Source organism: Miniopterus schreibersii (genome assembly GCF_964146895.1).
Source record: "Miniopterus schreibersii genome assembly, chromosome: 22".
In the NCBI taxonomy this organism is placed as follows: Eukaryota; Metazoa; Chordata; class Mammalia; order Chiroptera; family Miniopteridae; genus Miniopterus; species Miniopterus schreibersii.
Genome location: NC_138124.1, coordinates 6,211,388 through 6,227,273, shown reverse-complemented (window position 1 = coordinate 6,227,273; position 15,886 = coordinate 6,211,388). Strand labels below are relative to the sequence as shown.

At 43.8% G+C, this 15,886-nt stretch overlaps 1 long non-coding RNA gene across 1 annotated transcript in view; it reads left to right on the top strand.

The window, feature by feature from the left end:
• The window catches only part of LOC308550574, a 374,445-nt gene that overhangs the window by 144,753 nt on the left and 213,806 nt on the right, over positions 1-15,886 (top strand). The window lies entirely within an intron of this gene.

The following is a 15,886-nucleotide window of genomic DNA, read 5'->3' as shown; positions in this document are numbered from 1 at the left end:
ATGTTTTCCCACGGGGCATCCTGAGCTTCAACAATCTGAGAAAGGGCCCTTCTGAACATGGAATCGGGCAGTGAAGTCACTTCTAAGCCTATCCATAGAATTGTTGACGTAAATGCATGGAATTCTGTCATTTCCTTGATGTTAGTTCATCCTGGCACTGTACCGTTGTGAATTTGTGTAACAACACACGAGTACCTTCCTGAGCATGGACGCTCTTAATTGTCGACCCCCCTAATCATGTCTTCTGTGAATTTAAACTACCGTGATCTTAGCCCCTCTTGATCGTGTATAACACTGATCATGTATAATAACTGAAAATGTTCTTCTCGGCGCCTGATCAGCAACCTGGCTGACTATGTTACTTCAGACCATGGACCCTGCCTCATGAGCATGAAGTCATGGGATCCTACACCTTTCTGAATATGAATATCCTCTGACAATGGAACCATTTTGAGAAACACCGACACTCTGCAAGGGCCAGTGAGTGTGGAATATCCCGAACATAAATGTTCAAGGAATATGCACTCTTGATCATGGAATCCTTGTGAGTAATCGGTGATACACAGAAACTCAATAAGCATGGACTCTTCTGATGATGGAGTGCCCTAAGGACCTACTTCCCTAATTGGAGCCAATTTCCAAGAACCTACTTGGTAGTTTATCCTCTGTATGTGTACCAGCCTGAGCGTCAACACCCTCAGGATGGAGCCTACTGACCGTGACATACTTCGATTTGAATCTCCCTTGAATATCGCGTCACTTGAGCATATACTCTTTTCTTGATGTTTAATACCTAAACATGTAAAATCTGTGCATGACATCGTTTGTGTAAGGACACACACTGAGAATAAAACACTTAGGAGAACAATCAGCTTATCCGTGGCCACCCTAGTGTGGACAAGTTGGGGATAAACACCGGCAACATGGACCCCCTGAACATGGAATGAATGACCTCAATTACATGTATGCATGAATGTAAGAAGAGTGGACATTTTTTTATTGGAATTCTGTAAGTATTAATTTCCCTGACCCTAGTTTACCTTGGAAATGTTCTTTGGTGGTTTTGTGTAATCCCTTTTCCTCTACCTTCCTTTGCATGAAAACCCTAATTGTATATTCCCCTGATCCTGACCTTCTTTGATTGTAACCTCCCCTTAATGTAGCCCACGTGAGCATGTATCTTGTAGGTTATGTGTAATTTAACAACTCATACTTTCCTGAGCATGGATTCTGTTGACCAAGGAGCCTTTTGAATTTGAACGACTCTGAGAATGACACGCTTCAGAAAATGTATCCCCAAGACCATGGAATATCTTCCAGTGGGACATCTCGAGCTTTATCAACCTGAGAATGGACCCTTCTAAATATGGAATCAGTGAGCCCCGTCATTTCTAAGCATATACCTAGGAATCCTTGACCTGTACATCCGTGGAATGCTGCAATAATTTCCTTGATCCTAGTTCATCCTGAAAATATACCTGTGTGATTTTGCGTAGCAACATACAAGTACCTTCCTGAGTATGGAGGCTCTGAGTGTCGACCCCCCTAGTCACGTATTCTGTGAATTTAAGCTACCGTGATCTTAGCGCCTCTTGATCGTGTATACCACCGATTGTGTATAAGACCAGAATATATAGTTTTCTAAGCATGGAAGGCCTGACCAGAGAGCTGGCTATGTACCTTCAGGCCATAGACCCTTCCTCACGAGCATGAACCCGTGTGATCTGACAACATTTTGAGTATGCATGTCCTCTTATAATGGAAGCATTTTGAGAAAACCGACACTCAGCATCGACCCGTGAGTGTTGAATATCCTGAACAGAAAGGTCCCGGGATTATATCCTCTTGATCACGGAATCCTTGGGCGTGATCAATGATAAACAGCAACTCAAGAAGTGTGGACACTTCTGATCATGGGCAGCGCTGAGAATCAACTTCCTTCATTAGAGCCACTTTCCAGTATGTGCCCACTTGTTTATCCCCTGAATGTGTAGCAGCCTGAGCATCAAAACCCTCATCAGGAAGCCTACTGACCGTGACATACTGCTCTTTGAATCTCACTTGAACGTCGCGCCACTTGAGGATACACCCACTTCTTGACGTTTAATGCCTGAACATGTAAAAGTGTGTGCGTGGAAAGGTTTGAATAAGGACCCACCCTGAGAATAAAACACTCGTGAGAATGAATACCCTATCTGTGGCCCCTCTTGGGTGGATAACTTGAGGTTCGACACTGTGAACATGGATCGCCTGAACGTGGAATCAATTTCCGCAAGCACATCTAAACATGAATCTAAGAAGAGTGGAGATTGCCGTTCATCGAGTACCGTAAGTGTTAAATTCCTTGATTGTTTTTTGCCCAGAGAATGTTCTGTTGTGATTTTATCTTAACCCTGTACATGTAAGTACCCGCACATGGAATCACTAATTGTAGACAATAGTTCTCCTGGCTTGCTTTGATGTTAATCTCCCTACTAGTGAGTTCCCTTTCAGCATGTACCCTCATGATTATATGTTTAATCTGAACATGTACATTGCTGAGCGTGGATTCTGCTGTGCATGGAGCCTTTTGCATATGGACCCCTCTAAGGATAATGCACTTTGGATAATGAAACCCCCGATCCGTGCTCATGTGGAACATCCCGAGCTTCAACAACCTGAGCACGGACCCTCCTGAACATGGAATCAATGAGCGCAAAAACATCTAAGCATGTACCAAGAAGCAGAAGTGTCCACACTTCTGGAGTTGCTGTTCATGGGCTTCTGTAAGTATTAATTTCTTTGACCCTTGTTTACTTTGAGAATGTTCTTTTGTGGTTTCTGTGTAACCCTGTACATGGACCTTCTTGAGCATGAAACCCCTAATTGTAGACTCTCCCGATCACGGCTTGCTTTGATATTAATCTCCCCTTAACATAGGCCCATTTGAGGATGTATCCTCTAGATTATGTGTAATATAATGACCCATACTTTCCTGAGCGTGGAGTCCACTGACCTTGGAGTCTTTTGAACTGGAACGGGTCTGAGAATGACACACTTCAGAAAATGTATCCTCAAGGCCATGGAATGTCTTCCAGTGGGACATCCTGAGCTTAAACAATCTGAGAACGGCCCCTGCTGTGTATGGAATCAATGAGCCCCGTCATTTCTAAGCACACACCTAGCAATCCTTGATGCGTACATCATGGAATGCTGCAATAATTTCCTTGATCCTAGTTCATCCTGGGAATATACCTGTGTGATTTTGTGTAACAACATACAAGTAGCTTCCTGGGCATGGAGGCTCTACTATGCGACCCTTCTAATCATGGATTGTGTGGATTTAAACTACGGTGATCTTAGTCCCTCTGGATTCTGTATACCACCGATTGTGTTTAAGAACAGAATATGTGGTTTTCTGAGCATGGAAGGCCTGAGCAGAGAGCTGGCTATGTACCTTCAGACCATAGACCCGTCCTCATGGTCATGACCCCACGTGATCCTACACCATTCTGGGTATGGATGTGCTCCTATAATGCAACCATTCTGAGAAATGCCGACACTCAACATGGACCCATGAGTGCGGAATACCCTGAACATAAAGGCCCAGGGGATATACACCCTTGATCATGGAATCCTTGGGCGTCATCAGTGATAAACAGCAACTCAAGAAGGGTGGACGCTCCTGATCATGGGCTGCAGTCAGAATCAACTTCTCTAATTGGAGCCACTTTCCATATGTACCTACTTGCTTATGCCATGAATGTGTACCAGCCTGAGCATGAACCCGACTGACTGGGACATACTTCTATTTTAATCTCACTTGAATGTCGCGCCACTTGAGAATATACGCTCTTCTTGATGTTGAATGCCTGAACACGTAAAAGTCTGTGCATGGACACGTTTGAATAATGACCCACACTAAGAGTGAAACACTCCTGACAAGAAACACCCTATCCATGGCCTCTATTGTGTGGACAACTTGAGGGTTAACATCATGAACATGAGTCTCCTGAATATGGAATCAATGACCACAATTCCATGTAAGCATGAGTCTTCGGAGAAGAGTGGACATTTCTGTTCATGGAATTCTGTAAGTATGAATTTCCCTGATTGTTGTTTACCTAGAGAATGTTCTGTTGTGATTTTTATGGAACCCCTTTCCTTGTACCTTCCTGAGCATGAATCCTCTAATTGCCTCTTCCCTTAATCATGGCCTGCTTTGATGGTAACCTCCCCTTAACATAGCCCCACTTGAGCATGTATCCTCTTGATTGTGTTTAATATCATAACTCATACCTTCGTGAGCGTGGATTCTGCTGAGCATGTAGCCTTTTCAATGTGAACGACTCTGAGAACGACACGCTTCAGGAAATGTCTCCCCAAGACCATGGAATGTTTTCCCACGGGGCATCCTGAGCTTCAACAATCTGAGAAAGGGCCCTTCTGAACATGGAATCGGGCAGTGAAGTCACTTCTAAGCCTATCCATAGAATTGTTGACGTAAATGCATGGAATTCTGTCATTTCCTTGATGTTAGTTCATCCTGGCACTGTACCGTTGTGAATTTGTGTAACAACACACGAGTACCTTCCTGAGCATGGACGCTCTTAATTGTCGACCCCCCTAATCATGTCTTCTGTGAATTTAAACTACCGTGATCTTAGCCCCTCTTGATCGTGTATAACACTGATCATGTATAATAACTGAAAATGTTCTTCTCGGCGCCTGATCAGCAACCTGGCTGACTATGTTACTTCAGACCATGGACCCTGCCTCATGAGCATGAAGTCATGGGATCCTACACCTTTCTGAATATGAATATCCTCTGACAATGGAACCATTTTGAGAAACACCGACACTCTGCAAGGGCCAGTGAGTGTGGAATATCCCGAACGTAAATGTTCAAGGAATATGCACTCTTGATCATGGAATCCTTGTGAGTAATCGGTGATACACAGAAACTCAATAAGCATGGACTCTTCTGATGATGGAGTGCCCTAAGGACCTACTTCCCTAATTGGAGCCAATTTCCAAGAACCTACTTGGTAGTTTATCCTCTGTATGTGTACCAGCCTGAGCGTCAACACCCTCAGGATGGAGCCTACTGACCGTGACATACTTCGATTTGAATCTCCCTTGAATATCGCGTCACTTGAGCATATACTCTTTTCTTGATGTTTAATACCTAAACATGTAAAATCTGTGCATGACATCGTTTGTGTAAGGACACACACTGAGAATAAAACACTTAGGAGAACAATCAGCTTATCCGTGGCCACCCTAGTGTGGACAAGTTGGGGATAAACACCGGCAACATGGACCCCCTGAACATGGAATGAATGACCTCAATTACATGTATGCATGAATGTAAGAAGAGTGGACATTTTTTTATTGGAATTCTGTAAGTATTAATTTCCCTGACCCTAGTTTACCTTGGAAATGTTCTTTGGTGGTTTTGTGTAATCCCTTTTCCTGTACCTTCCTTTGCATGAAAACCCTAATTGTATATTCCCCTGATCCTGACCTTCTTTGATTGTAACCTCCCCTTAATGTAGCCCACGTGAGCATGTATCTTGTAGGTTATGTGTAATTTAACAACTCATACTTTCCTGAGCATGGATTCTGTTGACCAAGGAGCCTTTTGAATTTGAACGACTCTGAGAATGACACGCTTCAGAAAATGTATCCCCAAGACCATGGAATATCTTCCAGTGGGACATCTCGAGCTTTATCAACCTGAGAATGGACCCTTCTAAATATGGAATCAGTGAGCCCCGTCATTTCTAAGCATATACCTAGGAATCCTTGACCTGTACATCCGTGGAATGCTGCAATAATTTCCTTGATCCTAGTTCATCCTGAAAATATACCTGTGTGATTTTGCGTAGCAACATACAAGTACCTTCCTGAGTATGGAGGCTCTGAGTGTCGACCCCCCTAGTCACGTATTCTGTGAATTTAAGCTACCGTGATCTTAGCGCCTCTTGATCGTGTATACCACCGATTGTGTATAAGACCAGAATATATAGTTTTCTAAGCATGGAAGGCCTGACCAGAGAGCTGGCTATGTACCTTCAGGCCATAGACCCTTCCTCACGAGCATGAACCCGTGTGATCTGACAACATTTTGAGTATGCATGTCCTCTTATAATGGAAGCATTTTGAGAAAACCGACACTCAGCATCGACCCGTGAGTGTTGAATATCCTGAACAGAAAGGTCCCGGGATTATATCCTCTTGATCACGGAATCCTTGGGCGTGATCAATGATAAACAGCAACTCAAGAAGTGTGGACACTTCTGATCATGGGCAGCGCTGAGAATCAACTTCCTTCATTAGAGCCACTTTCCAGTATGTGCCCACTTGTTTATCCCCTGAATGTGTAGCAGCCTGAGCATCAAAACCCTCATCAGGAAGCCTACTGACCGTGACATACTGCTCTTTGAATCTCACTTGAACGTCGCGCCACTTGAGGATACACCCACTTCTTGACGTTTAATGCCTGAACATGTAAAAGTGTGTGCGTGGAAAGGTTTGAATAAGGACCCACCCTGAGAATAAAACACTCGTGAGAATGAATACCCTATCTGTGGCCCCTATTGGGTGGATAACTTGAGGTTCGACACTGTGAACATGGATCGCCTGAACGTGGAATCAATTTCCGCAAGCACATCTAACCGTGAATCTAAGAAGAGTGGAGATTGCCGTTCATCGAGTACCGTAAGTGTTAAATTCCTTGATTGTTTTTTGCCCAGAGAATGTTCTGTTGTGATTTTATCTTAACCCTGTACATGTAAGTACCCGCACATGGAATCACTAATTGTAGACAATAGTTCTCCTGGCTTGCTTTGATGTTAATCTCCCTACTAGTGAGTTCCCTTTCAGCATGTACCCTCATGATTATATGTTTAATCTGAACATGTACATTGCTGAGCGTGGATTCTGCTGTGCATGGAGCCTTTTGCATATGGACCCCTCTAAGGATAATGCACTTTGGATAATGAAACCCCCGATCCGTGCTCATGTGGAACATCCCGAGCTTCAACAACCTGAGCACGGACCCTCCTGAACATGGAATCAATGAGCGCAAAAACATCTAAGCATGTACCAAGAAGCAGAAGTGTCCACACTTCTGGAGTTGCTGTTCATGGGCTTCTGTAAGTATTAATTTCTTTGACCCTTGCTTACTTTGAGAATGTTCTTTTGTGGTTTGTGTGTAACCCTGTACATGGACCTTCTTGAGCATGAAACCCCTAATTGTAGGCTCTCCCGATCACGGCTTGCTTTGATATTAATCTCCCCTTAACATAGGCCCATTTGAGGATGTATCCTCTAGATTATGTGTAATATAATGACCCATACTTTCCTGAGCGTGGAGTCCACTGACCTTGGAGTCTTTTGAACTGGAACGGGTCTGAGAATGACACACTTCAGAAAATGTATCCCCAAGGCCATGGAATGTCTTCCAGTGGGACATCCTGAGCTTAAACAATCTGAGAACGGCCCCTGCTGTGTATGGAATCAATGAGCCCCGTCATTTCTAAGCACACACCTAGCAATCCTTGATGCGTACATCATGGAATGCTGCAATAATTTCCTTGATCCTAGTTCATCCTGGGAATATACCTGTGTGATTTTGTGTAACAACATACAAGTAGCTTCCTGGGCATGGAGGCTCTACTATGCGACCCTTCTAATCATGGATTGTGTGGATTTAAACTACGGTGATCTTAGTCCCTCTGGATTCTGTATACCACCGATTGTGTTTAAGAACAGAATATGTGGTTTTCTGAGCATGGAAGGCCTGAGCAGAGAGCTGGCTATGTACCTTCAGACCATAGACCCGTCCTCATGGTCATGACCCCACGTGATCCTACACCATTCTGGGTATGGATGTGCTCCTATAATGCAACCATTCTGAGAAATGCCGACACTCAACATGGACCCATGAGTGCGGAATACCCTGAACATAAAGGCCCAGGGGATATACACCCTTGATCATGGAATCCTTGGGCGTCATCAGTGATAAACAGCAACTCAAGAAGGGTGGACGCTCCTGATCATGGGCTGCAGTCAGAATCAACTTCTCTAATTGGAGCCACTTTCCATATGTACCTACTTGCTTATGCCATGAATGTGTACCAGCCTGAGCATGAACCCGACTGACTGGGACATACTTCTATTTTAATCTCACTTGAATGTCGCGCCACTTGAGAATATACGCTCTTCTTGATGTTGAATGCCTGAACACGTAAAAGTCTGTGCATGGACACGTTTGAATAATGACCCACACTAAGAGTGAAACACTCCTGACAAGAAACACCCTATCCATGGCCTCTATTGTGTGGACAACTTGAGGGTTAACATCATGAACATGAGTCTCCTGAATATGGAATCAATGACCACAATTCCATGTAAGCATGAGTCTTCGGAGAAGAGTGGACATTTCTGTTCATGGAATTCTGTAAGTATGAATTTCCCTGATTGTTGTTTACCTAGAGAATGTTCTGTTGTGATTTTTATGGAACCCCTTTCCTTGTACCTTCCTGAGCATGAATCCTCTAATTGCCTCTTCCCTTAATCATGGCCTGCTTTGATGGTAACCTCCCCTTAACATAGCCCCACTTGAGCATGTATCCTCTTGATTGTGTTTAATATCATAACTCATACCTTCGTGAGCGTGGATTCTGCTGAGCATGTAGCCTTTTCAATGTGAACGACTCTGAGAACGACACGCTTCAGGAAATGTCTCCCCAAGAGCATGGAATGTTTTCCCACGGGGCATCCTGAGCTTCAACAATCTGAGAAAGGGCCCTTCTGAACATGGAATCGGGCAGTGAAGTCACTTCTAAGCCTATCCATAGAATTGTTGACGTAAATGCATGGAATTCTGTCATTTCCTTGATGTTAGTTCATCCTGGCACTGTACCGTTGTGAATTTGTGTAACAACACACGAGTACCTTCCTGAGCATGGACGCTCTTAATTGTCGACCCCCCTAATCATGTCTTCTGTGAATTTAAACTACCGTGATCTTAGCCCCTCTTGATCGTGTATAACACTGATCATGTATAATAACTGAAAATGTTCTTCTCGGCGCCTGATCAGCAACCTGGCTGACTATGTTACTTCAGACCATGGACCCTGCCTCATGAGCATGAAGTCATGGGATCCTACACCTTTCTGAATATGAATATCCTCTGACAATGGAACCATTTTGAGAAACACCGACACTCTGCAAGGGCCAGTGAGTGTGGAATATCCCGAACATAAATGTTCAAGGAATATGCACTCTTGATCATGGAATCCTTGTGAGTAATCGGTGATACACAGAAACTCAATAAGCATGGACTCTTCTGATGATGGAGTGCCCTAAGGACCTACTTCCCTAATTGGAGCCAATTTCCAAGAACCTACTTGGTAGTTTATCCTATGTATGTGTACCAGCCTGAGCGTCAACACCCTCAGGATGGAGCCTACTGACCGTGACATACTTCGATTTGAATCTCCCTTGAATATCGCGTCACTTGAGCATATACTCTTTTCTTGATGTTTAATACCTAAACATGTAAAATCTGTGCATGACATCGTTTGTGTAAGGACACACACTGAGAATAAAACACTTAGGAGAACAATCAGCTTATCCGTGGCCACCCTAGTGTGGACAAGTTGGGGATAAACACCGGCAACATGGACCCCCTGAACATGGAATGAATGACCTCAATTACATGTATGCATGAATGTAAGAAGAGTGGACATTTTTTTATTGGAATTCTGTAAGTATTAATTTCCCTGACCCTAGTTTACCTTGGAAATGTTCTTTGGTGGTTTTGTGTAATCCCTTTTCCTGTACCTTCCTTTGCATGAAAACCCTAATTGTATATTCCCCTGATCCTGACCTTCTTTGATTGTAACCTCCCCTTAATGTAGCCCACGTGAGCATGTATCTTGTAGGTTATGTGTAATTTAACAACTCATACTTTCCTGAGCATGGATTCTGTTGACCAAGGAGCCTTTTGAATTTGAACGACTCTGAGAATGACACGCTTCAGAAAATGTATCCCCAAGACCATGGAATATCTTCCAGTGGGACATCTCGAGCTTTATCAACCTGAGAATGGACCCTTCTAAATATGGAATCAGTGAGCCCCGTCATTTCTAAGCATATACCTAGGAATCCTTGACCTGTACATCCGTGGAATGCTGCAATAATTTCCTTGATCCTAGTTCATCCTGAAAATATACCTGTGTGATTTTGCGTAGCAACATACAAGTACCTTCCTGAGTATGGAGGCTCTGAGTGTCGACCCCCCTAGTCACGTATTCTGTGAATTTAAGCTACCGTGATCTTAGCGCCTCTTGATCGTGTATACCACCGATTGTGTATAAGACCAGAATATATAGTTTTCTAAGCATGGAAGGCCTGACCAGAGAGCTGGCTATGTACCTTCAGGCCATAGACCCTTCCTCACGAGCATGAACCCGTGTGATCTGACAACATTTTGAGTATGCATGTCCTCTTATAATGGAAGCATTTTGAGAAAACCGACACTCAGCATCGACCCGTGAGTGTTGAATATCCTGAACAGAAAGGTCCCGGGATTATATCCTCTTGATCACGGAATCCTTGGGCGTGATCAATGATAAACAGCAACTCAAGAAGTGTGGACACTTCTGATCATGGGCAGCGCTGAGAATCAACTTCCTTCATTAGAGCCACTTTCCAGTATGTGCCCACTTGTTTATCCCCTGAATGTGTAGCAGCCTGAGCATCAAAACCCTCATCAGGAAGCCTACTGACCGTGACATACTGCTCTTTGAATCTCACTTGAACGTCGCGCCACTTGAGGATACACCCACTTCTTGACGTTTAATGCCTGAACATGTAAAAGTGTGTGCGTGGAAAGGTTTGAATAAGGACCCACCCTGAGAATAAAACACTCGTGAGAATGAATACCCTATCTGTGGCCCCTCTTGGGTGGATAACTTGAGGTTCGACACTGTGAACATGGATCGCCTGAACGTGGAATCAATTTCCGCAAGCACATCTAACCATGAATCTAAGAAGAGTGGAGATTGCCGTTCATCGAGTACCGTAAGTGTTAAATTCCTTGATTGTTTTTTGCCCAGAGAATGTTCTGTTGTGATTTTATCTTAACCCTGTACATGTAAGTACCCGCACATGGAATCACTAATTGTAGACAATAGTTCTCCTGGCTTGCTTTGATGTTAATCTCCCTACTAGTTAGTTCCCTTTCAGCATGTACCCTCATGATTATATGTTTAATCTGAACATGTACATTGCTGAGCGTGGATTCTGCTGTGCATGGAGCCTTTTGCATATGGACCCCTCTAAGGATAATGCACTTTGGATAATGAAACCCCCGATCCGTGCTCATGTGGAACATCCCGAGCTTCAACAACCTGAGCACGGACCCTCCTGAACATGGAATCAATGAGCGCAAAAACATCTAAGCATGTACCAAGAAGCAGAAGTGTCCACACTTCTGGAGTTGCTGTTCATGGGCTTCTGTAAGTATTAATTTCTTTGACCCTTGTTTACTTTGAGAATGTTCTTTTGTGGTTTCTGTGTAACCCTGTACATGGACCTTCTTGAGCATGAAACCCCTAATTGTAGACTCTCCCGATCACGGCTTGCTTTGATATTAATCTCCCCTTAACATAGGCCCATTTGAGGATGTATCCTCTAGATTATGTGTAATATAATGACCCATTCTTTCCTGAGCGTGGAGTCCACTGACCTTGGAGTCTTTTGAACTGGAACGGGTCTGAGAATGACACACTTCAGAAAATGTATCCCCAAGGCCATGGAATGTCTTCCAGTGGGACATCCTGAGCTTAAACAATCTGAGAACGGCCCCTGCTGTGTATGGAATCAATGAGCCCCGTCATTTCTAAGCACACACCTAGCAATCCTTGATGCGTACATCATGGAATGCTGCAATAATTTCCTTGATCCTAGTTCATCCTGGGAATATACCTGTGTGATTTTGTGTAACAACATACAAGTAGCTTCCTGGGCATGGAGGCTCTACTATGCGACCCTTCTAATCATGGATTGTGTGGATTTAAACTACGGTGATCTTAGTCCCTCTGGATTCTGTATACCACCGATTGTGTTTAAGAACAGAATATGTGGTTTTCTGAGCATGGAAGGCCTGAGCAGAGAGCTGGCTATGTACCTTCAGACCATAGACCCGTCCTCATGGTCATGACCCCACGTGATCCTACACCATTCTGGGTATGGATGTGCTCCTATAATGCAACCATTCTGAGAAATGCCGACACTCAACATGGACCCATGAGTGCGGAATACCCTGAACATAAAGGTCCAGGGGATATACACCCTTGATCATGGAATCCTTGGGCGTCATCAGTGATAAACAGCAACTCAAGAAGGGTGGACGCTCCTGATCATGGGCTGCAGTCAGAATCAACTTCTCTAATTGGAGCCACTTTCCATATGTACCTACTTGCTTATGCCATGAATGTGTACCAGCCTGAGCATGAACCCGACTGACTGGGACATACTTCTATTTTAATCTCACTTGAATGTCGCGCCACTTGAGAATATACGCTCTTCTTGATGTTGAATGCCTGAACACGTAAAAGTCTGTGCATGGACACGTTTGAATAATGACCCACACTAAGAGTGAAACACTCCTGACAAGAAACACCCTATCCATGGCCTCTATTGTGTGGACAACTTGAGGGTTAACATCATGAACATGAGTCTCCTGAATATGGAATCAATGACCACAATTCCATGTAAGCATGAGTCTTCGGAGAAGAGTGGACATTTCTGTTCATGGAATTCTGTAAGTATGAATTTCCCTGATTGTTGTTTACCTAGAGAATGTTCTGTTGTGATTTTTATGGAACCCCTTTCCTTGTACCTTCCTGAGCATGAATCCTCTAATTGCCTCTTCCCTTAATCATGGCCTGCTTTGATGGTAACCTCCCCTTAACATAGCCCCACTTGAGCATGTATCCTCTTGATTGTGTTTAATATCATAACTCATACCTTCGTGAGCGTGGATTCTGCTGAGCATGTAGCCTTTTCAATGTGAACGACTCTGAGAACGACACGCTTCAGGAAATGTCTCCCCAAGACCATGGAATGTTTTCCCACGGGGCATCCTGAGCTTCAACAATCTGAGAAAGGGCCCTTCTGAACATGGAATCGGGCAGTGAAGTCACTTCTAAGCCTATCCATAGAATTGTTGACGTAAATGCATGGAATTCTGTCATTTCCTTGATGTTAGTTCATCCTGGCACTGTACCGTTGTGAATTTGTGTAACAACACACGAGTACCTTCCTGAGCATGGACGCTCTTAATTGTCGACCCCCCTAATCATGTCTTCTGTGAATTTAAACTACCGTGATCTTAGCCCCTCTTGATCGTGTATAACACTGATCATGTATAATAACTGAAAATGTTCTTCTCGGCGCCTGATCAGCAACCTGGCTGACTATGTTACTTCAGACCATGGACCCTGCCTCATGAGCATGAAGTCATGGGATCCTACACCTTTCTGAATATGAATATCCTCTGACAATGGAACCATTTTGAGAAACACCGACACTCTGCAAGGGCCAGTGAGTGTGGAATATCCCGAACATAAATGTTCAAGGAATATGCACTCTTGATCATGGAATCCTTGTGAGTAATCGGTGATACACAGAAACTCAATAAGCATGGACTCTTCTGATGATGGAGTGCCCTAAGGACCTACTTCCCTAATTGGAGCCAATTTCCAAGAACCTACTTGGTAGTTTATCCTCTGTATGTGTACCAGCCTGAGCGTCAACACCCTCAGGATGGAGCCTACTGACCGTGACATACTTCGATTTGAATCTCCCTTGAATATCGCGTCACTTGAGCATATACTCTTTTCTTGATGTTTAATACCTAAACATGTAAAATCTGTGCATGACATCGTTTGTGTAAGGACACACACTGAGAATAAAACACTTAGGAGAACAATCAGCTTATCCGTGGCCACCCTAGTGTGGACAAGTTGGGGATAAACACCGGCAACATGGACCCCCTGAACATGGAATGAATGACCTCAATTACATGTATGCATGAATGTAAGAAGAGTGGACATTTTTTTATTGGAATTCTGTAAGTATTAATTTCCCTGACCCTAGTTTACCTTGGAAATGTTCTTTGGTGGTTTTGTGTAATCCCTTTTCCTGTACCTTCCTTTGCATGAAAACCCTAATTGTATATTCCCCTGATCCTGACCTTCTTTGATTGTAACCTCCCCTTAATGTAGCCCACGTGAGCATGTATCTTGTAGGTTATGTGTAATTTAACAACTCATACTTTCCTGAGCATGGATTCTGTTGACCAAGGAGCCTTTTGAATTTGAACGACTCTGAGAATGACACGCTTCAGAAAATGTATCCCCAAGACCATGGAATATCTTCCAGTGGGACATCTCGAGCTTTATCAACCTGAGAATGGACCCTTCTAAATATGGAATCAGTGAGCCCCGTCATTTCTAAGCATATACCTAGGAATCCTTGACCTGTACATCCGTGGAATGCTGCAATAATTTCCTTGATCCTAGTTCATCCTGAAAATATACCTGTGTGATTTTGCGTAGCAACATACAAGTACCTTCCTGAGTATGGAGGCTCTGAGTGTCGACCCCCCTAGTCACGTATTCTGTGAATTTAAGCTACCGTGATCTTAGCGCCTCTTGATCGTGTATACCACCGATTGTGTATAAGACCAGAACATATAGTTTTCTAAGCATGGAAGGCCTGACCAGAGAGCTGGCTATGTACCTTCAGGCCATAGACCCTTCCTCACGAGCATGAACCCGTGTGATCTGACAACATTTTGAGTATGCATGTCCTCTTATAATGGAAGCATTTTGAGAAAACCGACACTCAGCATCGACCCGTGAGTGTTGAATATCCTGAACAGAAAGGTCCCGGGATTATATCCTCTTGATCACGGAATCCTTGGGCGTGATCAATGATAAACAGCAACTCAAGAAGTGTGGACACTTCTGATCATGGGCAGCGCTGAGAATCAACTTCCTTCATTAGAGCCACTTTCCAGTATGTGCCCACTTGTTTATCCCCTGAATGTGTAGCAGCCTGAGCATCAAAACCCTCATCAGGAAGCCTACTGACCGTGACATACTGCTCTTTGAATCTCACTTGAACGTCGCGCCACTTGAGGATACACCCACTTCTTGACGTTTAATGCCTGAACATGTAAAAGTGTGTGCGTGGAAAGGTTTGAATAAGGACCCACCCTGAGAATAAAACACTCGTGAGAATGAATACCCTATCTGTGGCCCCTCTTGGGTGGATAACTTGAGGTTCGACACTGTGAACATGGATCGCCTGAACGTGGAATCAATTTCCGCAAGCACATCTAACCGTGAATCTAAGAAGAGTGGAGATTGCCGTTCATCGAGTACCGTAAGTGTTAAATTCCTTGATTGTTTTTTGCCCAGAGAATGTTCTGTTGTGATTTTATCTTAACCCTGTACATGTAAGTACCCGCACATGGAATCACTAATTGTAGACAATAGTTCTCCTGGCTTGCTTTGATGTTAATCTCCCTACTAGTGAGTTCCCTTTCAGCATGTACCCTCATGATTATATGTTTAATCTGAACATGTACATTGCTGAGCGTGGATTCTGCTGTGCATGGAGCCTTTTGCATATGGACCCCTCTAAGGATAATGCACTTTGGATAATGAAACCCCCGATCCGTGCTCATGTGGAACATCCCGAGCTTCAACAACCTGAGCACGGACCCTCCTGAACATGGAATCAATGAGCGCAAAAACATCTAAGCATGTACCAAGAAGCAGAAGTGTCCACACTTCTGGAGTTGCTGTTCATGGGCTTC